The sequence below is a fragment of the Phyllobates terribilis genome, unplaced genomic scaffold, assembly GCF_046119375.1.
Source record: "Phyllobates terribilis strain yellow unplaced genomic scaffold, ASM4611937v1 Scaffold_753__1_contigs__length_716433, whole genome shotgun sequence".
In the NCBI taxonomy this organism is placed as follows: domain Eukaryota; kingdom Metazoa; phylum Chordata; class Amphibia; order Anura; family Dendrobatidae; genus Phyllobates; species Phyllobates terribilis.
The window spans coordinates 18,150-45,134 of NW_027363513.1; the positions used below are offsets into that span (position 1 = coordinate 18,150).

At 43.4% G+C, this 26,985-nt stretch overlaps 1 pseudogene; it reads right to left on the reverse strand.

Moving 5' to 3' along the window:
* On the reverse strand, nucleotides 1–25,077 carry LOC141238540 (translation factor GUF1, mitochondrial-like; annotated as a pseudogene).
* Nucleotides 25,078–26,985: the final 1,908 nt, after the last annotated feature.

Here is a 26,985-nt window from a genome sequence, read left to right on the forward strand (position 1 = left end):
ACATTTTACCAAGACGTTCTTTCTGTAGGCTTTAATTCTGAAAAAGAAGAGGTATAATATAACAGCACAGGCAGAAATAAGCATGCTGTTACAGTGTAACCCAATGAATGAGGTTATGACCCGGAAATATGAGCCCCGAGTCGCCGTCTGCTGTAAAGACTTAATATTCTATTCTGTATTGAATGATCTTAAGGGCAATAAGCACAAGAACAACAGTTACTCGCTCCAACACTTTTAATGCTCTCACTATTGTAAGACTACAATATGTTTACATGGGGCGTAATTATTGAGGATTCACCATCCAAATCTGCAATAAAGTTCAGTACAGAATTTGTGTTTATAAAGGAAAAATATCTCAGCAGATTTGAGAATTTCTTGTAAGGCATGGATGCTCCTAAAAAATATATATTTAAAAAATAAATCCAACGCAGTTCGCTCTGAGGTCGGTGCTGCCTGCTCCGTTTGGAGGACCCAAGACTGCTAAAGCCTGTGATTGGCAGCAGCGCTCAGGTGACTAGAATTGGATGTTTCTTTATTGTCCCCATCACAGCCTCGGTGCAGGAGATTTTGGGAAGCGAGTGACGTCTTACACTAAAGCTATGACAGGGACATTGAACTCTTCTTCAGTCACAAAGAGGGGGCATGATTATAGCACATGAGGCCGGGCTAGTCCCGGCCAATAGATGCCCACCCCCCTCTGGACTAGTATTGGTGGCCAATAGATTGCGCATCCCCACTTCCCCCTCTGGACTAGTCCCAGACAATAGATGCCGCTGCCCCCCCCTCCAGACTAGTCCCAGCCAATAGACCCCCCCCTCTGGACTAGTTCCAGCCAATTTGCATATTGCTAGCAGCAATGTAAGAAATGTTTTTACTGCACGTAGCAATCAACTTTTGGTTCCTGCATCATAATGAAGGATAATAACAGTTTGGGAGACTTGGAAGACATCACAGGTTTCCTTTGATAGGAATATCCCATAAAGTGTCATACATGACAAATCTATAGACTGCGTCTCTTGTTGGGATACCCCTTTCACTTTCCAGTAGAATAGGATTTTATAGCATCAGTATAAAAAAAAAGTGCTAGAGGACACACATGCTCAGTCTCCACAGCCAGATCTCTGTGTCCGTGCACAGGAAACTATTCCCATTGGTCCTTTACAGTGAACAGAGGATAACTGTGCAGAGGACAGGATGGGGGGACATAGGTCCATTAGCATTAAGCTTATTAGATGGACATGCAATTTGATACACACTTTGAACACCAGGTGGTGCAATACTTAACTTCACTTTTTTTTTAGTTTTTTTTTTAGTTGTGCTTTCAAGTAATGTTTCCGAATAACCAGTCTTGTGTTTGTGCATAAGGAATAACACTTTCTGGCCATTATAGGACTTGTTTTCCTGCATTTTCACCAGTTTTCCCCTCTGCAGGCTTTATTTCTTAATTTTCAACAGATGCTGAGCTGGTGGGAGGAGAATCCTGGCAGCTACAGAGGGATTCCTGCTCTTTATTCCTTAGCACACAGGTGACAAAGCAGAAGCATGGAGGACATTATTATTATTTATTTCTAAAGCACCATTAATTCGTGGGTGCTGGACATGTGAACAGGTTTATATACATATAACAAATAGACTGGTACAGAGAAGAGGACCCTGCCCTCAAGGGCTTATAAAATACAGGGTAATGGGGAAGTAGAGAGAAGAACATTATACAGCAGTACGGAGCTGTGTAGCTGTGCATCCAGCTCTTATGTAAGGTAAAGCACTTAAGAGGAAGCTCAGTCCTCATTTTCCTCAGTCTGCGTCTCACTCCTTCCACTCTCCATAGATTATAATGGGCAGCGTCACGACACCACAGTGAGCCTGCTGTCCGTCTTCTCCCAGCAAGTTAGATTTGAGTTTGTTTTTTTTTATGACAAGTTCAGGAGGTAAGGGGAGTGGAGAAGTAAGCAGATTTCTCTGATCAGATATATTACAAGGTGTTTTTTTTTGTTTTTTAGTAATCTCCTGTTCTATTGAGTTATGTAAAGCTGGTTGAAAATACAATTTCCTTTTAAATCTTGTAAATTGTAAAGTTTAATGTTTTATGATGAACTCAGTGGATGTGATCTCCGTATCAACAAAAGCTTCCAGGGTCTCTGCAAAAACGTGAAGACCTATGGGCTTCTTGGCTCGATACTCCTGGCCTAGCACCACTGAGATTCACAAGGTTTAGGTTGCTAAACGCTGTCAAGATTGAGACCTTGGAACGGATTTGGTTTCTTGCTCTCCTTTCCCGATTATGTACACCCTACTATGGTGTACGGTTTTATGTACTCTCACTTATTGCTGCTGGAGAAGGTAAACCTCATAAGCCCCTTATTCATCGAAGAGTCCGAGACCCTTAGAGAAAGCCCTAGGAGATTCCCTTATGGGGCATCTGATCTTCTTGTGATAATGTGCCTCAAACTGGACCAAATAGACTGTCAGTCTCTTGGAGTTGAGTAAGAAGAAAATGTAGAACAATCGTACCATCTTTTGACTATATAGATATATCTTGTTTGGGAACAGCAAAGGCCGGGCGGAAGGGGTGAAGGTTTTGCATGGTTTTGTAGGTCTCACCTTGCATATCCTGAAGATAAGGATTTTAAGTTGTCATAAAAATCAACCACAACTTCATTCAAAGGTAACAAATACTTCATCATGATCCAGTGTTCGTCTATGTAAAGAAAGCTCTTCTGCTCTGCTCGCCGGGTCTGCGGAAATAAGCAATTGGCTTTATTGGAACGTAGTTCACATTGGCATAACAGCTGCCATTCCTCATGGAGCCATGGACCAAGAGATCCGTCTTCTAATGAAACAAAATGAATCCTTGTGGGTCCCATTGACTTACAATTGGTATATCCGGTCTTCGTTATTTCTACATACATTACCACTACATTAAAAGGGAGTGGAAACCTGATGTAATGGAGGGTGGCATAAACCAAATTGCCTGCTACGTGTCTCTGCTCCACTTGGCTCCTACATTAGTTTTGCTACATCTACCCCAAAATAGGGTGACATTTCCTATAATCTGCCGTCCTTGTATTATACGGGGTTATCTAGGACTTTGATAGATCAGGGGGCTTCTTACACTCGGTGATCCACTGTTTGCAGCTCACATGGCACCCAAAAGTGAACAGTGTATGGAGTCAGGACACCACATAGTGGCCATTCTCAGGTACTACAGCTCAGCTCCCACTGAAGTAAATAAGAGCAGAGCTGCAGAACCTGATAACAGTCTCTACACAGTGTACAGAGCTCAGGTCTTCCACCTCCGTATACTGTGTACACCCAGCTGCCGGGGGAGCTGCTGCGGACCTCCACCCATCCAAAAGATAAGTCATCAATATCTAAGTCTTGGACAACCCCTTTAACATATGGAGAGTGTAAGATAACATATATAATGTGTTTGAAAAATTAATGTTTATGATATAATTTCCCAATGTCATCACCTCAAATTTTGTGATCCAATGGTCACTGACCTGACACAGCGACATGATCTTTCCAAGATAGTCATCTGGTGAGATAATTGTGCCCAAAATAATAGGTTCAAGATATTCCTTTACTACAGATTTGTCAGGAAATTCAGATGGATTTACAATAGTAATCTCCGATTCTCCATATTCCTAAAGAAATAATGTGGAAAATTAGATGGGATCATACAATTGGAGGTGATCTGCAGAACCCGGCAGTGACCAGTGACCAGCGTGCTAGAGTGGTGTGGATCCGCTCCGAACACCATCTGGCCACCGCTGCACACAGCAGATTGTTGGTGATGCCAGTTGTTGGGACTTCCACCGATCTGACATTGATGACCAGTGCTGGAATTAGGTCATTAATGTTACAGTAGCAGAAAACCACTTCAACTGCAAATACTGAACAAAAAATGTCAACATCTCAAAATCAAAGTCCAATTTTACTGATTTTGTTTCCCCCAGAAATAATGAAACACCCTGATAGTTAGTTTTGGGGTATGGCACAACAAATCAGAGTGGCCCACAATACAGCGCAGAGTGGTTACATATAAGGCATTACTGCTTCATGGAAGCCATAGACAGAAAGTACCTTAATCAGCTTTGGAGAGGACAGCACAGCCTTGTATGGGACTGTAGAGGACGTCATTATGACAGATGCATTGTATTCCTGCTCCAGTCTTTGGTTAAACACCTCCATTTGTAAAAGTCCCAGGAAGCCAAACCTGTGCAGGACATGAACGTTAGTTATAATTTATAGAGAGGCAAGTATACCGAAAGTGTTAATAAAATGAGCAACTACTTAGTGCTCGATAGGTATCCACCACTCTAATAGAAATTGGTCTGGAAAGTACCAGTAACGCGGTGTCCATCATAATAGAGAAACACCACGCTATTTGCACTGCCTACTATACACAAGGCAGGTCGTAGACTGAACTACAAACCAGTTCAAGACCAGATCATTTCTGATCATCACCAGGCATTTTTTTTTTTTTCCGTTCATGGGATTTTAAGATCTCTAAAAATGTCTCTGGTTCAGTCATCCAAATAACGTTTGCCTCCATTTTGTCAGTACTGAATTCCCCTGTAACTGGGGCTTATATGCCAGGCACAGTTACAGGGAAATTCAGTAATAACAAAACATGACAAAATTCAACTTCCTGAAAACTGCTGAATCAATCTGGGGCTAACCTAGCAACACATGCTGCCAGCAACCGGTACTCACATGATCACCGCCATTGCTTCCTAAACTATATGCACAGCACTTGTTTAGGAAACAATCAGGAAGGCAGAGGTGGTAATAAACCATTTCTGACTTCTCTATGGGAAGTCCAGCAGGCTCATGTGTACATGTACATGTGTATTGATGAGGATATGAGGATTCAGATCTACACAATACTGTACCGGTGACAATCCTGGCTATGGAACTGCAGGATAATATGTCACAAACATATCTGGATAAGCTGGAGGTTTGGGCCGAGAAGGGACAAATGTGAATTAACAATGAAAAATACATTTTCACTAGTCAGACTTCATATGGAACATGGTGCACAGATTTGTCCACCAGTGTGCAAGAAAGGCAAAGCCGAGGTCTAGCAAGTTCAAGGTGGGAGATTAAAGCAAAGATGGAATAGGTGGACTGCAATACAAGGAAAGAGTAATACAATTAATTAGTTAAAATTATTAGTTATTATTATTAAATTATTAGTTAAAAAAAATGCTAAGGAGTGACATACTGCAATATATTCAGTACCGTATCTATAACAAAGGGCCAAGACCAGGATTCTTTACTGTAAGAGCGTGAGACTGTGCAACTCTCTGCTGAATTCACTAGGGGACTAGATACCATTCGTGAGTGTAATATACAAGTGGTTAACACATTACCAAGATGAATTGTTGACCCAGTGGTTTGCTCTGCCAAAAATTGGACTTTACCTTGTAATGTGTTTTTGCTTTCCTCCTGATCATTGTTACAAAAGAATTTTCTGAGCTGAAGACGTTTTTTTTCAGCCTTACACACTATATCAATAATTAAACTTGCACAAATGACCCCTTTTCAGAAATTAAAGTTATTGAAATGTCTATCTAATGCTCAATTAATCGGTCCGTAGGTGATAACTGTGCCCTTATGATCACTGTAGGACACATTAATGCCCGCACGGTATATTTTCATCATAAGTATAGGAAATGACTGAAATAAAATATATAGTGATATAAAATAATTCAGATAATGGCAGTAGAAGACGCACCTCCAGCCAGCACCCAGAGCTGCACTGCTGTCCCGACTAACAGACACTTGAATCGTTCAAGGTCAGCTTTTCCAGCGCACTCTTCATATTGCTGTATTCGGATTGGTCAACTGGAAACATTCCTGGAACAGAAAGCTAAAAGAAACCATTAGGGTATGTTCACACAATATTCTGAAGTGGATTCTGCTCCAAAAACCACATTTAGGGTATGTTCACACTGAGTTTTTTGACTGCTTCAGAAAACGAAGGGGCCGATTCATCCAGCAGTTTACGTCCGTTTTCTAGTGTAAAATTGCTTAAAATTTTGTGTTTTTTTTTTTTTGCCCGTCTGGGAACACTTTGCCAAGTTTTTGAACGGTGGTCAGAACTCAACTGGGAGTGGCTATGGCCACTCAATAAATGCACATAAAAAAATCCACATTAAAATACTGTGTGTGAACTTACCCCAAGGGTGTGCGCACATGGCATCTTTTTCAAGTGGATTCCTTCCAGGCTGCTTTTTCAGCCTGGAATCTGCCAGATAAAGTGCCCCATAATATGAACATAATGCACAGCAATGTCAAAGCAACATTGCTGTGCACATCTTATGTCTTATGTCTTTTAACCACTTTAGGATTCGGAAACTGAAGTGGTTAAAATAAGGAACAGGTTCATTCTTTGAGTGTCTTCCGCTAGGAAGCCGCCTGCTCTCTATAGTTACCAGCGTAAAGTGAAAGCCGCTGCAAAGCCGCCGGAGAAGACACCTCAGGAAAACGACCGTTGCGGTTTTCCTCAAGCGGCCTTGTCTGGGAAATCTCAGTGGCGGTACCGAAATCTAAGAGACGCCGTGTGCACATATCTTACATTGGTTTTCCAAAAACTCAGGAAGCAGCAAGGAATGGGTTCAATTCAAAATCCCTATTCTCACCTCTTTGTTCCCCCCATGGCTCCATCACTATTGCTCCGGTAGTCCGCACTGGTCTCCGCTTACTTCCTGCAGGCTTTCCGTACATCATTCATGTGACTAAGGTACTGACTAGTGTTGAGCGAGTATGTTCTGTCCGAGTATGCTCGGGCCGAGCTCCGAGTATTTACAGCTGCTCGGTGATATGGTTGAATCGTTTGACAGTTTTATTACATGTGAGGAATGTGTAAGAAATAGACATTCCTCTCATGTAATAAAACCGTCAAACAGTTGCAAATCATGCACACGGGAGCGATTCAACCATATCACCGAGGAGCTGTAAATACTCGGAGCTCGGCCCGAGCATACTCGGTGAAAGGGTTAATAGAACATACTCGCTCAACACTAGTACTGACCTCAGCAGTGAAGCCGACATCTCCAGCACATGACCTTTAAGGCACCCGATTATCTTAGAGAGTAACCCTCTTTTAATTGTTATTTCATAAATCAAGAGTACACATGAAATTAAACAACTTTGTAATATATCTTATGAAAGACATTTTCTTCATTCTCTGCCAAAATTTATCATTCACTATGAAATTCTGAGGTAAAATCTGTATTCAGTGAAGACACTTTCCCATTACTGAGATAGGAGATGGCAGCTGCTACTGATACAATTCTATGTGGGCAGGAAGAGGGAGGAGCTTGAGACAGCTCCTCCCCCTTATCAGTAGCAGCTGCCATCTCCTATCTCAGTAATGGGAAAGTCTGTCTGCACTGAATACAAATTTTTACCTCAGAATTGAGACTTGATGATGACTGATCAATTTTAGTAAATAAAGAAGCAAATTTCTTTGATGAGATATATTCCAAAGTTTCCTATTTTCACGTAAACTATTGATTTATGAAATAAAAATTAAAATGACGGATACACTTTAAGTGTCCACATGAATGATATACTGGATTTGGTCACTGCCAAAAGTGAGCAGGGACCATGAGAGCCGCGATTCTGAAAGGGCAGAGTTTGAGAAGGTCTTTTCTTTTATTTTTTTATTCCATATGTAATCATTCCTAGATTCCCATCTCTCTGCTATATATTTTTTACAAATCGCAGAAAACCCATTTGATGTTAATTGTTTGGGCTTTTCTCATGCGCTGAGCATCACTCACGAGGAAAACAAGCTTCAAAGAACAAATGAGAGGAGACAGTCCATGCATTATGTGTCACGGTGGCGTGTCATTACCAACCCCCTTGTTGCAGCGCTCCCTAAATTCCTGACAATGTAGAAAAACCTTGTCCACACGTCACGGCTCTGAGCTGACTAGTCCTGGAGGATCGGGAGGTTCCTTCCTTACATCTCTCCTCAATTATCTCGGCTTCGGTAAAATAGGCCGAGTCTAATGGGATGAAAGATGCGGCTGCAGAATAAAGGTTCTCTGGCATTTATCTACTCTGTGATCACCGTTCCTAATCCAATCGTGGAGGCGTTCCTGGCTGTTACAAGGAATTAGTAGGATTACTAAAGTGTGACAGGCGAGGGTACAGCGCCTGTGCCTGTCATGGATTCTCAATAGAGGTGGCTGGGAATGGTCGCTCTCCACTGAAATGATCGGGGGGTGCACATACTTCCCACAAGAAAGCACTTGAATTGTCAAGGTCAATCTATTCTATAGCTGTAACTTTAGCCATAAAGGAATTGATACAGTGGGTTACATCTGGTGCCTGGGGGGCAGTGTTTGGTATACTCTGTGTCCCTCTGAAGAAGCTAAAAAAGTGAAACGCGTGTTTAGGAGAGTGGCAGGCACATAATGGGTAAGGATCTCCTCATTACTGGTACTCAGGCGCAAAATATGTAGAATTTACACTACACTAGGGATGAGCGAACCCCGTGGATGTTCGGTTTCGACCAAACTTCGGTTCGGGTACCAGAACTTGAACCCAAACCCCATAGAAGTCAATGGAGACACAAACTTTGATGCTGTAAAATGGTCGTAGTAAGGGCTAGGAGGTCTCTCACTCTTAAAACAGACTTGTCAGTGTTCGGAGTTCAGCATTGGACACTAGGTGTCCGGTATGAACCCCAAACTTTACAGTTCGGGTTCGCTCATCTCTACACAACACTCGTTATACTGTTGTACTGATACATTACACGTCTAGTCCCTGTGATTGACTATATATTCATTGTTGAGGACGCTCTTGCAGATGGGTCTAATCTCTGATGTCACGCCATCTGGAGGCTGAATCTTGAACTAAGTGCTCTTGTAATACAGTCTTTAATATTACGATAATAAAATATATACTGTATACTGTACAATAGCTTTCCGACCCCGTTACACAGTTTTTGAGCACTTGAGCTGAAGTTGTTAAAGCTCAATTGGTGTTTTGCATAGTCTGAGGGGGCTATAGGTGTAATTCTGCTGAGATTTTGACTTCGATGCGTGTTGCAGTTACATTGGCATAATACTCTGTTCCATGTACAATATTATGTAGAACAGAGTGTTGATTCTAAATGGACTGTAGATAAAACAGTATGTCCTGGAACAGTACCAATACACATGCTCTGTAACTTGCCATCCACTCTTTTGGAGTGGACGATTGCTCTTTATCAGCATTCTGTCAGCACTATAGGTCCTGGGACATCCCTTCTCTCATTACTCAGCATGCATTGCTTCCGCCATTGCTTAATGAGATGCCTACAATTAACTGAAAGGCTGCATCTCTGTTATGCCTGCATATACAGTTTGACAGGCAGGAGCAGAGAGACGAAGGCCAAGCCCCACTTCCGGTAATCCATATAGGGGGGTTTCTGCTGCTAGAGACAAATTACACTTAGACAGAAGGGAGACCCTACCGGCCGACACTTTTAGGTTATCTAACCCCTGAAAAGTAACTCCAACTTAATTGAACTTTATAAAGGGATTTTGCACATTATCCATCGAATGAGATCAAGTAGAGGGACCATTTAATTTGTATTAGGGTTCAACTCACCTACAAACACCATGGGTTTCGCAGGCTTAAAGCCGGGCAGAGCCACTGGCTGCTTCAGTAAATGCAGAGTGTCTCCTATTTGTGCTTCCTGTGCGTCCTTCATCCCAGCGATTAGATAACCTACTTGCCCAGCATATCTTAGAAGCAATGAGAGTAATATATATTCACAATTAGTGCAGATTCATCAAATTCTACATTGAATATCAGGTACAAATCTACCATAAAAGAAGGTAGCAACGGCTCTGAGACCCAGCACTGCATGAGTTCACTACAGCTATATACAGCTGGCACTAGAGGGCGCTCACTGGAGACAGACTTCTACTGCTGCGGGTGGGTCCAATACTAGCTGTACATAATCACATGTCAACAGCTCCCCCTGGTGGTGGCTGCATGCAGCAAAAATAGTATTTCATCTAGTTACATTCATTTAAGTCAGAAATGCTGTGACATTAGTCAGCACTGAATTTTGGATGTAAAACTATTTTGGATCTATCAACATATATGTTATAACTTCCCAGAGCCTAAATACCACATCAGAGAGCTCTGCTAATCGCACTGTAACCAGCTGAGAACCATCATGCGGCCACAACAGATTTGTATTGAATGGCAATAAAAACACAAAATTGTATTTTAATTTGCAGAACTTTCCATAACACAATATTGGCATTTTATTTGCTTTAATAACAGATTCCCCTTTCAGCTCTGCAGTCTCCTGGGCATCAAACATCCATGTATATTCATAGAAAGCAGCACCGAGGAGCATCAGTACTGCATGCAGGATTAGAGCGCCATCTAGTGGCACTATAAGAATATTCCTAGTGTGCTAAAATGTCGCTCTATTATATCCTGCACAGGGTCGCACACAATTTTAAATGATTTGGATATCGGAAAAAATTACTTTAAAAAAATGATGGAAAAACCCTTTTAAAAAGACACAGAAAGCAATAAGGAAAAAGCACAAACAAAAGAAGTGGTGCTGAGATGGGCCGGCTGCAGTTTATGCAGATCCTTGGGTGACAAAGTGCATGTGGGATAATCTTCACTTTTACAATTTGTTTTTTATCCTTGCCTTCTAAAAGCTATAAAACTTTTTTCCCAGTAGATTCGTTGTATCTGGGCTTTTTTTCCAGTAGATTCGTTGTATCTGGGCTTTTTTCCAGTAGATTCGTTGTATCTGGGCTTTTTCCCAGTAGATTCGTTGTATCTGGGCTTTTTTCCAGTAGATTTGTTGTATCTGGGCTTTTTTTTTCCAGTAGATTCGTTGTATCTGGGCTTTTTTCCCAGTAGATTCGTTGTATCTGGGCTTTTTCCCAGTAGATTCGTTGTATCTGGGCTTTTTTCCCAGTAGATTCGTTGTATCTGGGCTTTTTTCCAGTAGATTCGTTGTATCTGGGCTTTTTTCCAGTAGATTCGTTGTATGTGGGCTTTTTTCCCAGTAGATTCGTTGTATGTGGGCTTTTTTTTCCAGTAGATTCGTTGTATCTGGGCTTTTTTTTCCAGTAGATTCGTTGTATCTGGGCTTTTTTTTCCAGTAGATTCGTTGTATCTGGGCTTTTTTTCCCAGTAGATTCGTTGTATCTGGGCTTTTTTTCCAGTAGATTCGTTGTATCTGGGCTTTTTTTCCCAATAGATTCGTTGTATCTGGGCTTTTTTCCAGTAGATTCGTTGTATCTGGGCTTTTTTTTCCAGTAGATTCGTTGTATCTGGGCTTTTTTTCCCAGTAGATTCGTTGTATCTGGGCTTTTTTTCCCAGTAGATTCGTTGTATCTGGGCTTTTTTTCCAGTAGATTCGTTGTATCTGGGCTTTTTTCCCAGTAGATTCGTTGTATCTGGGCTTTTTTTCCAGTAGATTCGTTGTATCTGGGCTTTTTTTCCCAGTAGATTCGTTGTATCTGGGCTTTTTTTCCAGTAGATTCGTTGTATCTGGGCTTTTTTTCCCAGTAGATTCGTTGTATCTGGGCTTTTTTCCAGTAGATTCGTTGTATCTGGGCTTTTTCCCAGTAGATTCGTTGTATCTGGGCTTTTTTTCCAGTAGATTCGTTGTATCTGGGCTTTTTTCCAGTAGATTCGTTGTATCTGGGCTTTTTCCCAGTAGATTCGTTGTATCTGGGCTTTTTTTCCAGTAGATTCGTTGTATCTGGGCTTTTTTTCCCAGTAGATTCGTTGTATCTGGGCTTTTTTCCCAGTAGATTCGTTGTATCTGGGCTTTTTTTCCCAGTAGATTCGTTGTATCTGGGCTTTTTTTCCAGTAGATTCGTTGTATCTGGGCTTTTTTCCCCAGTAGATTCGTTGTATCTGGGCTTTTTTCCCCAGTAGATTCGTTGTATCTGGACTTTTTTTGCAGTTAGAGCTGTAGTTTTTATAAATATTTTCTGATCTTTTTATTACTTTTCTTGGTGAGGCAAAGTGAACAAAATAAACTCCAGAGATTCTGCCGCTTCATCTTTTTTCTTCTTTTTCATTCCATCATCCACTCGATAGGATTTCTAGAAGATATTTTTTTTAGTTTTAACACGAACAGATGTGGTGAAGCCAAAAATGATGTAACGGGAGAATTTAACTTTGCAGGCTCAGGTCACCGAAAACATCCAATGGCTTTACCGCTACAGTGTAGAGTAAAATGACCAATCTGATATTAATCCCAGTTATGGGACGGGCTTCATAGTACAATCATGGAAGACATGGAGGCCTTCAGTAGGATCCTTGGCTGTCAAGACAATGCCATTGCCACATAACACTCATATGATTGATGACATGACATGGCTTTATAACTGATGGGGAGCCGTACCCCTTCAAGCCCCACTGATTCTCAGAAAGAGGGGGATGCAGTGTGACCAAGTTTGTTAAAAAAAAAGAATAAAAATGGTAAAAAATTAAAAAAAACATTATACTCACCTTCCAATGGCCCCCGGTCTCCTTATCCGATGCGACCCGTCACATGACTAAATGACGTCATGAAAGGTCCTTTTAGACCATCGCGAGCCGCCGGGGAGCCAGGACGCATCACTAAGGAGACCGGGGGCCATCAGAAGGTGAGTATAAGGTTTATTTTTTATTTTAAATTCTTTGTTTTTTAACAGGAACTATGGTACCCGGGTCTGGATGAGAGTCTCCTCTTCTCCAGACCCGGGTACCATCCGCACATAGAATCGCTTAATATCCGCATGTGTACATGTAGTCATGCGGATATTAAGCGATTCAATGCAAGTCAATGGCGGCAAAAACGCCGCACTTCCGCAAAATAATTGGTAGTGCTGCGGATTTTTCCGCAATGATAATCCGCAGTGGAAATTTCCGCAGCATGTGCACAGCACGTGCGGATTATCATTGGGGAACATGGCAGACCTTCTACCAAGCGTTTAAGCGTTCCTGCGGCGGAATTGCCGCTGCGGAAACGCTTAAAAAACGCATAGTGGGCACACACCCTTACGCGGTGAAATGAGCTGCATCTGGATCTCGTCCACCTAAAGGGACTGTCAGCACAGAATGACTGTTCAAACTAAGTCCCAACTCTTGGTGCTTCATGACGGGGCCAATCATTTATATACACCTTCCCACCTGCTTGTTTGCCCTCCATCCACACCCTCCTCTTCTTTGATTGACAGCTCTGGCTTCATAGAACCAGAGAAGGAAGGAGACAGAGGTAAAACAAGCAGGTGGGAAGGTGTATATAAAGGATTGGCCCACGCCGTGATCCACGGAGCGCTTGTACTTGGTTTCAACAGTCATTCTGTGCTGACAGTCCCTTTAAAATCAGTGTTTCCCAAACTCCAGTCCTCACGGCCCCCCACAGGTCATGTCTTCAGGATTTCCATAGTATTGCACAGGTGAGAGAATTCCTGATTCCTTGATGATACTTTCATCACATGTGTAATACTGAGGAAATCCTGAAAACCTGACCTGTTGGGGGCCATGAGGACTGGAGTTTGGGAAACACTGCTTTAAATGGAGCGGTGCTGCAGTTTTATTATTCAGCAATTAGCAGGATCCCCCAACAATTTCTTAAGCAATGAGAAAATGCAGTCCCTAATGATGTCCTCTGACAATAAGCGGATCACGGACAGCAGATGCATTGGGTTCTGCATTTCTTGGAGAATGGGATGGGGCAGCTTCTGTCTTCTCAGTGATACAATCAGGAAGGAGATGCAGCGTGAGACAATCCCTGTCTAGATCTTTGATCTGATCATCAATACAGAGGGCTGATTGGTGAAGACAGAGGGAAAGGCTAATAAAATTATTAAAAAAAAACTTAGTTTTTCGGCTGGCACTTCCTCTGGGGTCAGTATGCCAAGCCAACCTCATTGACTTCATAGCACTTGCCAGAGTGGGCAGACACGATTTTATTGCCTTTACACACGTCACCTCCACACAGGGCGATGCTGCTACGACGCCTCTGTAGTGATCAAACGTGGAGTCAAACAGCAGGGCTTTAAGAGGGCTGCCCTTTTCAATCTTGGGACTAAAACACAAAAATAAGACATCCTGTTAAAGGGGGATAAAGGTAAGTAAACCGCGTTCAGTCCAGAGTGATGAATTCCAAAAGACAAAGTTTATTCCGCCATCACATAACGTTTCGACCTGTTATAGGTCTTTATCAAGTATATACAAAGACATACAGGGATACTGATCCCCTTTAAGGAAAATCAGTGGCCAGAACCTTTTAAATTCCCCTTAAATGGTCCAAAACTGAAACAGTGGGAACAATATAATCCACTTAGGGTTCAGCAAACTTACAGTCAAGGGTTTGATAAAATGATCTACACCCTTGTGTCTCCAGAAAGCATAGCGTACGTTCACGTGCTGAAAATGCCGACCAGTGCTGGAGTGAGCAGAGGTCCGCAGCTTGTGACACTCCTGCTGTAGTGAAACTACAGATCCCAGCAGGCTGACGGTCTCTCATCAAGTTATGCTGGGAGCCGCAGTTTCACAAATAGTGCTAGAGGATCCATGTCAGAAATATGAGGCTGCCACTAGGGTTTCTCCCACAAATATGTAATCGGACGTGGAGCAGATCTGCACGTGGATGAGCCATATTCTCTATCTGTGAACATACTACTCCTTCACTCAGATTCTAAGTGGTTCTGCAGCGCATCTGTGCAGAGCAAGCTGTCAATCAAAATCCGGGCCGGGTTTACAGCCGTCGCCCCTGATATAGCGAGCGGTGCTGTGATCCAAGACTGTAGCCGCTCCGTGCACAACGATGAGTGAAGGCCGGCGGCTGCAGGGAGGAAAGAAGTTAATTTTCTCCCGGTACCTACACTATCAATAAGGCGGCCGGGCAGCATTGTAACAATATTTATCTGCAGATTAACCCTATACCTGCAGGTACATAGCATTTTCCAAGGTGACAGGTTCCCTTTAATAAAGAGAAGATGGATAGAGCCGCATTAGTCCGTACTCACGGTGGAAGCCTCCTGACAACTTCTTGAAGAACACTTTCCACATTTGTTCCAAGCTTCCCCGACATCTAATAGAAATAAACAGAGAAATGAATTTCTTAATACAGTTTAGAACTCGGCTACAATGAATCAGAAGAAATGAAACCTGTTTGAAGCTGACAAGCAATCAAGCCCCTCCGTAAGCCACACAGAACATGGCTACTTATGTCATCTGCAGGTGATTAAAGGAACCTGTCATGCTGAAATGGTATAAGATCTGTAGGGGGGTGTTGTAGAGCAGAGAAGTTGATCAGACTGATAGACATATCTGTGGGAAGAGAGTCAGCAAAACTGGCATTTTATGCAGTGAAAAGTCCTGCCGTATGTACACTAGTCCAGTGGGCGGTCCTACTAAGTGATTGACAGTTCCCTGTATGACCATGCAGGCAAAGATAGCTGTCAATCACTAGTAGGACCGCCCACTGGACTCATCTGTACAAACAGCAGGATTCCACTGAATAAATTGATACAGGAAAAACATCTATCTTTGTACCGTATTAGCCAGTAGATAGAAGAGTATTTAGATTTGAGAGTCCTCAGTGGTTGATACCATCTTTTCCGTTAGCCATTAAAAAGTAACAAATTGCAGGCTTTCCAGACTACTCAGGTCTCAGGTCTGCCTGATGAAGAAGCCTGAGTCGTCTGGAAAGCTTGCAATTTGTTACCATCTTTTCAGTTAGCCATTAAAGGTATCAACCACTGAGGACTCTCAAATCTAATGAATAAATTACAATTTATACTGAATCTTCTCCCACAAACCTATATATCGTTCTGCTCAGTTTCTCATGGATAAAACCTGTACATCTGAATGGGGCTTTAATGTTGTTATTACAATCATGTAACCGCAGATCACAAAATCTTTCATATGATCATTTTTTTAACACCTAAAACCCCAATGGACATTTATGTTTACTAAAGGATTCCTTTCCCATTCTTTTGACAGCTCTTCTTTAGGTATGGACACAGACCGGCATCCGGCATGAAGACATCTGGAGACTTTTCCTTTTTCGGTGATATTGGATAATCTTCTTCATTTCTAACGCTTTAAATCTTTCAAATTCTTTCTGAAAAATGTATCATAAAGGGACTTTCTCAGGTCAGTTTTGCTTGTGGTTGTGTTACCATTATTTGTGCCAAATGTATCAAAGTGTTGCACGATGTTTGATAAATGTTTATGTAGCACTTCCATCTATCTTTATTTATTTTACTCACTTATATGGCGCCATTAATTTCACAGCACTTTACAGACATTATCATCACTGTCCCCATCGGGTCTCACAATCTACATTCCCTATCAGTATGTCTTTGGAGTGTGGGAGGAAACCGGAGAACCCGGAGGAAACCCACGCAAACACAGGGAGAACATAGAATCTTCTTGCAGATGTCGTCCTTGGTGGGATTTGAACCCAGGATCCCAGTGCTGAAAAACAACAATGCTAACCACTGAGCCACCGTGTATCTTTATCCACTTTTAACGTCACCCGTCGTTCTTAGACCTGTGTGGCTTACCAAGCCCAATTTCTAAAAGTGGCAAGAGTGCTGTAAAATATGCTGCAAAAATGATGCGTCACAAAAGTTTTTTGCTTTTTTTTAACACAAAAATTGATGTAAATTCCTCGCTACATTGCCCCTTTTCCAGCCACATTTTGTAGAAAAAATAAAAAGACAAGGTACAGACAGCGGAGTTAAATTTGCCTACAGGAATGATTTTGATCTGGAGCGCATTGTACCCGGATACAGTCACTAGCGGGAACGTCAAACATCTTCTCAATTTGTTTCTCCACCCTTTCCGGATCTGCATTCTTCAAGTCTATCTAAAAGCAAAAGTATAAATACTAATTATTTATCAAAGCTGGACAACATCTAGAAACCATATAAGAAAACTGGCTTAAAATATAGTGTGAACAAGAGTTTAGGGAGAGATGTACAACTGGCACTGGCCTATAAAAGGGATTGTGTAATCGTACAAAACTAGCAAAAATGTAAAGTGCCCGGAAAACAAGGAACGTGCAATTTACCTCTTAGTAAAAATCCTATGCTTTCTCAAGAACGGGAGGAATTTTAATTTCATAATTTTTTTTTAATCAAATAATTTTTATTGAAACACTCCAACTACAAATATTCCATCTTTCAAATAACATACATGACATAGTAATTCCATAGTAAAAATATGAACAAAGTATCTGAACTTCAATTCCCATAACCCACCCTAAACCCAAATCCCAACACTCCAGAGAGAACCATTTTCAGATCAGTTCTAGAATAACGGACTATAGCATTCGTAGAAGGGGAAGAAGATAAAAAAGTGACTAACAAAGGGATAGCAGCGTTTTAACGTTATCATTTACTGCTTGATGCCTGAGCCGGGGAGTGCACGCTGAAAACTGTTGCAGGCTGCTGTAATCACAGGACACAAGCAAACAGCATGGCATTTCCTATCAGCAGGGAGGAAGTAAAGGGCGACAGTAATGAAAGTCTCCTCCTACTCCGCTCCATATTGAAATGAATAGTGTGCATCCTACAAATGAGATGTGTGGCACCCCAGGGGTCTGGTTTCCACAGTAATAGCAATATTATGTCTGAGAGCAGGTGGGAGGTTTCCTGGTCAGACATCCTATGCATGCCACACCTCCTGCCCAGTCCTGGGAGGGGAAGAACTTCCCCTATATAAAGCTGGGGCTGAGGCAGGGTTAGAGAGAGAAAGAGTACAGAGAGAAGAGGAGAAGCAGCTATAGGAAAGAGACATCAGGAGCTCTGGGGAAGTCGTGCTAAAAGGAATCAGGGGCTGGCAGCTGTAGAGCTCACCCTGATTGAAGAGTTACCACCGGAGTCCGAGGCTGTGGGGACTAATCCTTACCCAGCAGCAGAAACCGACCGGCAGGGGATTTCAGGTCCTCTGGCCAAGAAACCCGAAGGCACGGTCACACGCGTGGGACCAGCACAGCCATCGTGGAGCGGAAGCCACTAGAAGGCCCCGAGTCACCGGCCATACGGGTGAGCACCACACGGTACACTCAGGGACGTGGGCTACTTTTACCCGCCTCTAGCAAGGTAGCCAGAAGAGTACAATTAGTTGGGGAGGCCTACAACTCCGCCTGGCCAGGGGAAATCCCATCTGCTCAAAGACTGACCAGGCCCCGATCGCTAGCCAGTACTCCGGGAGGGTCTATCTTTATCACCAGTAAAGACCCTGAACTACACCGCATCGTCTCTGAGTGGTTCCTGCTACCCCACGTCGGCTGCCCTGAGGCCATACCCCTCCCGTTGGGGGTTATACCATCCACGCTGCACAATCCTTCCACCGGCCTCAGTGGTCTGCCCTGCAGCGGCAGCTCCATAGCTGCATTCAACGGATGGCGTAGTCGTCCAACATCTACTGCTACTACTACTCAGCCACACAGTTTGACTCCCTGGGTACGGACCGGGTCACCGCCACGAGACTACAACCCACAAGAGATCCGGCTCCGGGTAGTCCCCGCGTGCGCAACGCTACACCAAGTAGGCCCAGGGGCGCGTCAGATGCATACAGCAAACAATTGATTTTCCATACATAGGTTTTGAGTTGACCACTGGATATACACATGTGTATCACTAATTACCAGAACTGGAAATCGAAAAAAGAGACGAGCAAGTTTGGGGTGAATCCAGCCTTCATTACTGCACAGCCGCTCAGAGGGATCGGTACTAGGAACAGCAGGAGTGCCGGCGATGGTCACAGATTTACCTGCTGCGGGACTGAAGGAGTCTGATCGCGCTCGGCTCGAAGCTTTTTACCTGGTTTACGACAGGAATAATTGAAAGCTGTGCTTCAAAGGCCAGGAAGAAGTTTGCCACCGTCTATTAGAAAATAGACAAACTTAGGATAGAAACAATATGAACATATACCCTGCTATAAGTAAGTAAAAAGCAATAGGAAATATATATAATATAGGGTACTTAGTAAACATGTTTATTGATTAAAAAAAAAAAAGCCATCCCACCAGCACCAAGGTGCACCCAGTCAGTTATGTGAAGTGTATAATAAAATACACTTTAGAACAATATTAGTATATTGTCCCTTTAAATCTGCAGCTACTTCTGTCACCATTGTAACTGCATTCATACTCAGCCAATAGGATTGCTCGGTTTGATTTTGAAGAAAAAAAAAAAAAGTCCTATATGGTCAGTTTGTTCCATCTCATCTGAGTGTGAAGACAGACACCTGCGATCAGCGAGAGATTATAGGTATAAGACGTGATATAATATAACGGACGGAGCCACATCCCATCACACACACTCAGCGACCACAACTGACAGGAATCAGCACATTTATCAGAGGAGAAGTCATTATTCCCCAACACATGATACGCTGAGACACCAGTGGGGGGCGCCGCACTCGTTACATCTCCCATCTGGATGGATCCAGCGACGAGATCCTGATATTTATCCCCAGCTCCGCTCCTCCATGGGGAATGGTCCAGATGCACGCAGAACGGACCGAAGTGTAATACTGCTAGAACTCTGCATGATATCACATCCTCCATATATACCACATAATAAAGGGGTGCTCCCACTGGGACAGGTCATCACCTATCCAGAGATCAGTGAGAACTTGTTCCAACTAGACATCCCCTTTAATTGAAGAGATCACATATCTAACAGCCAATCCTATTCATTCCCAATCTTCCCTGTGCCCAGTAATGCCCCTGGGTATATCGCCACTATGAGCCAATCACCAAACCCTCTGCTGACTGTTCCCCATGTTTTATAGATTTTGGATCCGTTTCTACAAGAGAAGATCTCAGCGGCCTCCATGGGGATGGGTTACTCTGCCAGCGATGGAGCAGGTAGTATCCACCAGCCGGTGATATCTCACCTTCCTCCATATTCTGCTGTTACATGCGTTTCTTCAGCTTTACCCCTTCCCAACAGAACCAATTGATGTTTTTTTCTGTTTTTTCCTTGGCTTTTTCCAAGGGCTATAACTTTTTCATGTCTGTCCACATAGTGTGAGGTCTTGTTATTTTGCAGGATGAGCGGTACTTATAAATCCCACCATTCATTTACCACATAGTACTAGAAAACGGGAAAAAAGTCCAAGTGCAGTAAAAGTGCGAGGAAAAAAAAAGCCTGACACTGTTTTTCTGGGAAGGGTTTTAACGGCGCACATAGTGTGGTAAAAATGACCTGGTGATAGGATCCTACTCCTCAGTGTGATTACAGCAAGAACAAACTTCTCCAAGAGTTTTGGCAAAAGAAAAAAACTTTTTTTTGATGGTGTCACCATTTTTTCTGAGACCCGTAACATTTTCGTTTTTCGCGTTGATGGAGCTGTGTGGGGGCTTATTTTTTGAAGGGCAAGAGGACTTTATTGATAACATTTTGGGACACATATGACATGGTCATCGCTTCTTACAGGGTTTTCTGCAGTCTTGTGGCGAACGAAAAAAATGTAATTTTGGCTTTTTGAATTTTTTTCTGTGTTCACTGATCGTTTGTTTTTTATATTTGGATAGATTGTATTTCTCTGAAAGAGACCATACCACAAATGTGTATATTTTTATTATCTTTATTTTTAGTGGGAGGTGAGTTGAACGTGTGGAGTTTTAATATTTTACACTTTTTTTTTTTAAATTTTCACTGTATTTGTATACATTATCTGATTGCTTGTGCTATATACAGCGATACCACAGTAATGCTCCATATAGCAAAATCACGGTCTTCTTTACAGCCCAAATGAAGCTTTATGATGACAGGCACGGAGGCTTCAGCAGACCCCCGGATGTCATAGCAGTCCATCTGCGCCCTGTGATCGCGTCACTGGAGCGCCGGTGGGCGCATGGAACGATGCGTCCCAATGCCGGTGCACTGTTAATGCTGCTGTTAGTGATTGACAGCAGCACTGAACAGGTTAACAGTGGTGGGCAGATCTTCGCTCCACTCGCAGCTCTTAGAGGCAGGTCCTGGTTGTTTGTCACAGCCATTATCTGCCATGTACGGGGCGAGCTGACTCTGCTCCATACACCCGCTACTGACTTATACCATACACGTACGGCAGATATTGGTAAGGAATTAAAGCGGTTGTCCAGATTTGGGGTCATTTGTTTTTTTTACTTTAATGCAAGTATTTGGGGCTAAAATTGATTTCTGTAATTGAGTTTCATTAAAAATGTTGCCTTCTGTGGCATCTGTGCTGCACTGTCTATTCCTGGCTGCAAAATTAGCTAACTGAGAATCTATCAGTGAGCTCCTTCTGACAGTCTTAAGGAGGATCATTTGTGGCCTGCTGGAGGTCATTTTGCAGGGCTCTGGCAGTGCTCCTCCTGTTCCTCCTTGCACAAAGGCGGAGGTAGCGGTCCTGCTGCTGGGTTGTTGCCCTCCTACGGCCCCCCTCCATGTCTCCTGGTAGCGTCTCCAGCCTCTGAACACTACGCTGAGACACAGCAAACCTCGTTGCCACAGCTCTCACTGATGAGCCATCCTGGATGAGCTGCACTACCTGAGCATCTTCTGTGGGTTGTAGAGTCCGTCTCATGCTACCACGAGTGTGAAAGCACAACCAACATTCAAAAGTGACCAAAACATCAGCCAGAAAGCACTGGTACTGAGATGTGGTCTGTGGTCCCCACCCGCAGAACTACTCCTTTACTGAGGGTGTCTTGATAATTGCCAATAATTTCCATCTATTGTCTATTCCATTTGCACAACAGCATGTGAAATTGATTGTCAATCAGTGTTGTTTCCTAAGTGGACAGTTTGATTTCAGAGAAGTTTGATTTACTTGTAGTTATATTCTGTTGTTTAAGTGTTCCCTTTATTTTTTGAGCAGTGTACATAAAAAAATTACTGCAGCTTTAATGCTATTTATTACGTCTCAGGTAACTGTGACTAACTATACAGCATCAAAAATACCAAAAAGCTTAAATCTCCAATGGAAGCCAATAGCACCAGTGAGAACACGGCATAAGCGTAATCCAAAGGAAGAGGGGGACATTATTCACTCCAGTTTCCTGCGGCCCCTCGGGAGTATAGGTTGCTGCACGGTAGTCTGCATTCTGTGTAAAACAGGAAAAACACTTTTACTTAGCGGGAGGAGGTCAGTAATGGCGCTCTGTCAGTTGAGGGTTGCGTTTCCTGAGAAGAGGACAGAAGAGGACAGAAGAGGACAGAAGAGGACAGAAGAGGACAGAAGAGGACAGAAGAGGACAGAAGAGGACAGAAGAGGACAGAAGAGGACAGAAGGGGACAGAAGGGGACAGAAGGGGACAGAAGGGGACAGAAGGGGACAGAAGGGGACAGAAGGGGACAGAAGGGGACAGAAGGGGACAGAAGAGGACAGAAGAGGACAGAAGAGGACAGAAGAGGACAGAAGAGGACAGAAGAGGACAGAAGGGGACAGAAGGGGACAGAAGGGGACAGAAGAGGACAGAAGGGGACAGAAGGGGACAGAAGGGGACAGAAGGGGACAGAAGGGGACAGAAGAGGACAGAAGAGGACACAACAATCGATCCTACAACATAAAGGAAGAAGCAGAACAACATCTGCCATTACATCAAAAGGTATTTGAGAGGAAAGAGGAACACCATGTGGACCATCCTGCTGGGACCTCTCTGCCGATATCATCATACGGCAATACCGGCTGGTAAGTAGAAATCCACCAAAGTAATAATAGCAGGATAGTAGTAATCTAGAGGTAGTATATCAGTATTAGTGTAATTTGAGTAATACTACTAGTGATAATAGTAAGAAAGTAATAAAATAACAGTAGTAATAGTAGTAGGTAGAATAACAGTGTGATCCAGGGTTCTAGGACTGATCGCCTTTTCTCGGGGTCAAGAAGGAATTTTTCCTCTGTGACACAAATTGACTGAAGGTGTCCTGAGGTTTTTGCCTTCTTTTGGATCAACACTGTAGGTATAGGGTAGTATTAGTAGTAATAGGAAAGAAGAATAATACCGTAATAAGATAGCAGGTTATTATTATTAATAATAAATATAAACTAGTTATATCTATAGAAAGAACAAAGAGTAAATAAAAATAATTATAGACGTAGTTCAATCAATACTGTAATATTAAATAGTTATAGAAAAATTAGAGTAGTACTTTAATAAGAAAGCAGGACATAAGACAAAATATATAAAAAAAATTATATTAAAAACTGTAGAAGTACATTTAGTACAGTAATAGTAATTACATAACTAGTAACATAATTAGGTTTGATCCAGGGTTCTAGGACTGATCGTCTTTTCTCGGGGTCAAGAAGGACTTTTTCCCCTGTAACACAAATTGGCTGAAGGTTTCCTGGGTTTTTTGCCTTCTTCTGGATCAACACTGTAGGTATAGGGCAGTATTAGTAGTGATAGGAAAGAAGAATAATACTGTAATAAGATAGCACAATGTTAAGTATAACCATCTCAAATAGTTAGATTTATAAAAACAAAATTAAAATAACTCCAGTAGTACAATAATTAGCGTAATATTATATAACTTGTAATAATATTATTAGGTTTGATCCAGGGTCCTAGGACTGATCGCCTTTTCCATAGGTCAAGAAGGAATTTTTTCCCCTAGGAAACATATTGGCGTTAGGTGTCCTGGGGTTTTTGCCTACTTCTGGATCAACAGCTTTAGGCAAAGGGATTTTAGTAATACCATTATTAGAATCACAAGTATAATAAAAAAAAATTGAATTAAATTTTTTTAATTAGTGTTATAACAGTTACAATTAATTGCATTATTGCAATAATAATAAGTAGTAAAAATGGTGGTAATAATAATAATACAAAAAACTAGTCCCAGTTCCTAAGTTAGTGTAGTGTTAGTGTAGGGACCCATCTGAAGAGGTCGCCTTGACGTTGGCAGATGGGCTCGCACAATTTGCTCAAAATGTGCGCTAAGAACCTCATATTTCTATGTACAGGAGATCTAGCAGTAATTCCATTCAGGAGATAGATATCTGTGTACACACATTTTGTTATATAATTTTGTGCAGCACACAGGGCAGGTATACAGGTACAGGGCGAGAGTGTTACAGTGAGATTATAACTCGGCCTAAAGGATAAAATGCTGATAACTACAGATCCTGGAAACACATCCGAAACTAGACCTTGTAAGTAACTGGTTCCCAGCTAGTGGTGAATATGTACAGGGCAGTCCGGTACCAGGACCCGCTCTATAGGACACATTATCATCAGGCAGGTCCTGTCAGGGTTCTTACAAGATCGGCGGCAGAAGTGTGGCTGTATAACACAGTCCTGCTCCTGCCTCAGCCACCGACAGTGGAGCCAACCCGGATCCTGGCAGCTTAATCCACTGTATGACACAGTAGGGGGCTTCCACAGCATTTAGGCACTTTAGACAGGAGAGGGAGGTGCGATCATGGTGCTGATGAGTTTCTATGGCAGCCGAGATCTAACAATGGACCCCATGACGGCCATCTTACTGCTCCTATTAGACCCCGGCTGAGGAAAGGTCTATGAGGACACCGGTCAGACTTATGTCGCCTGCTCTGCACATATTAGAAATGCCTAGGGCTGATTAGTTTGCCATTTGTAAATCTGATCCAGCAGCGCTGGGCTACCACTGACGTGATCAGGGCTATTGAGCTCCTAGATTGGACAGAGGAGCTCAGTCTTCAGCAGGAGCTGGCCGAGGAGAGCGGAGCAACTTGCATGGGGCTGCTGCACAAGAAGTAACTCAAAAGGTGGAGATTTACCCGGAGACGTGGTGCCCGGGCTGTGATCTGCTGTGCAGGCTGCATAGACGATGCCTCCTAGGACCCGATCTTCACCCCTAACAGGCACAGCAGAGCTCGGACCGACAAGTTCTTTTGCATTGGAGGAGAGACCCTTTTCGATATCTGACCAGGTCCCCTGGGCTCCCCACCCTCTGGGACTCGCATCTGTGGTAATTTGTGCTAGTGACCCCAAGTACCCAGGGAACCCCTCGAGATTGGTGGCAGGATGAGCCTAACCTCTATAAAGATTTTACTGACCGGGGTGATAAGGACATCTTCCTTTCCAAGTGCCCTTAAGAGAAACTTCATTATGTAGCAGATCCCACTGTAAAACTCTGGAATGGTATTGTGCTCAGAGAACCCACGATATCAGGGTACCCAACAGGTACATTGCACCTCCAAGGGACATGACCGAATTTGCTATGGCTTTCTTCACCGGGCCCCTCATTTATCGTATTTTAGCTTCCGGGAGGTAGCATTCTTGAGATTCGCAATCCCCAAAAACTGCTGAACTGTTGAGTAATCTGGATCGTGTGCTCGCGATTCCAGACGAAATCCATGACACAGTGATGGCAGGGTGAGATATTGCGTGATCTCCCCGGTGTCGTCTCTGAGGAATCCCTGACGCTGCGCATTAAAAAGAATATTGCACAGTGACAAGATCCTGCTGAGCCACTGAGAGTTAGAATTGACAACCGACACATGCGCAGAGTAGCAGGGACTAGCCCAGCCCCTGAAACAGGCATCACTGATGACGCTTCATTCAGGGTGGGGAAAGAGGCAGCAGCAGGGACCGCAGCCTCTGCTCCCTGATCACGTCCGTCTTCATATCCCAGGATGCACTGGGGATTTTCAAACTAAATGTTATCAAACAGGAAGTTGGTAAAAAAAACCAAATGTATACACACATACAAACACACCCCAGTTAGATAAATTTAGATTAACTTTTAATTAAAGTATATTAGAAAAGCAATTACCGTATTTTTCGGACTATAAGACGCACCGGACCATAAGACGCACCTAGGTTTTAGAGGAGGGAAAAAAAAAAAAAAAAATTAAGCAAAAAATTGTTCATGATGCAATTTTAAGGGGGAGGGGGTCTTCTGGTATAGGGGTAATACCCAATTCTGACAATATCCCCTATCCTGGTATATATGCCCAACCCCCTTCCTTTTATACGTGGCCATCATCCCCGTCCAGGTACGCACGGCACCCCTCATCCCCATCCTGGTATGTATGGCCCTCTCATCTTTATCCTGTTTTGTATGGCCCCCTCATCCATACCCTAATATGCATGGTCCCCCTAATCCCCATCAGGCTGCACATAAAAAAAAAAAAAAAATAAACACTTATACTCACCTTTCTTCTCTCTCCTCATGTCTGCCCGCACTGATCTCTCCATGTGAGCCGCACGTCACTGCCATGTGCGGCTCACATGGAGAGATCAGCTGCCGGAAGTCACTGCTCCCCACGCCGGGTCTGTGTGCACGGGGAGCAGTGACTTCTCTCCTTCATAGCCGGCACACAGCTTGGCCGCGCTGCGGCTCCTGCTGCTGCCGGGCTATAGCGTGTGCCCGCTTATTAAAAGGCATGAATATTCACCCCCTCCCCACGCCCATGAGCATGGAGAGAGGTTGAATATTCATGCCCTTTAACAGCGGGCACAGGCGATTCCGGCAGCAGCAGGAGCCGCAGCGCGGCTACACTGTGTGCTGCTATTAAGGAGCAGTGAATATTCATTTTCTTTAGCAGCAGGGACAGTGTAGGCTGCACCGCTGCCTCCTGTGCCCCGCTCCTCCACAGCTACCACTCCCCTCACACCCCACAATCTATAATATAACCGGGGATGCGGGTCTCGGTCCAAAGCCTCGATAGACTGCGCATGCGTGACGCGCAGTCTGGCTCCAGACAGAAGACCGCATCCAGCCGTTACAGGTAAGAGGTGTATGGCGTCAGAGATCGCGGTTGTGTGTAGGCACTGAACGCACACTGCGATCTCCGGCGCCATACTTACCTGACCGGGAAGAGCGTTGCCGCGGCGCCTCTCTTCAGCGGAGACCGGGGGCAGAGTGAGACGTTGGATCGGCGCGTGCGCATAGAACTATCCGGCGCCATTTTTATGAAGACACATTTACAGTGTGTCTTCAGCAAATTGGCGCCGGTCGGCGCTGTGCTCTGTCGCCGCACTCCTCCCCCGGCCTCCGGCAGAACAGGACG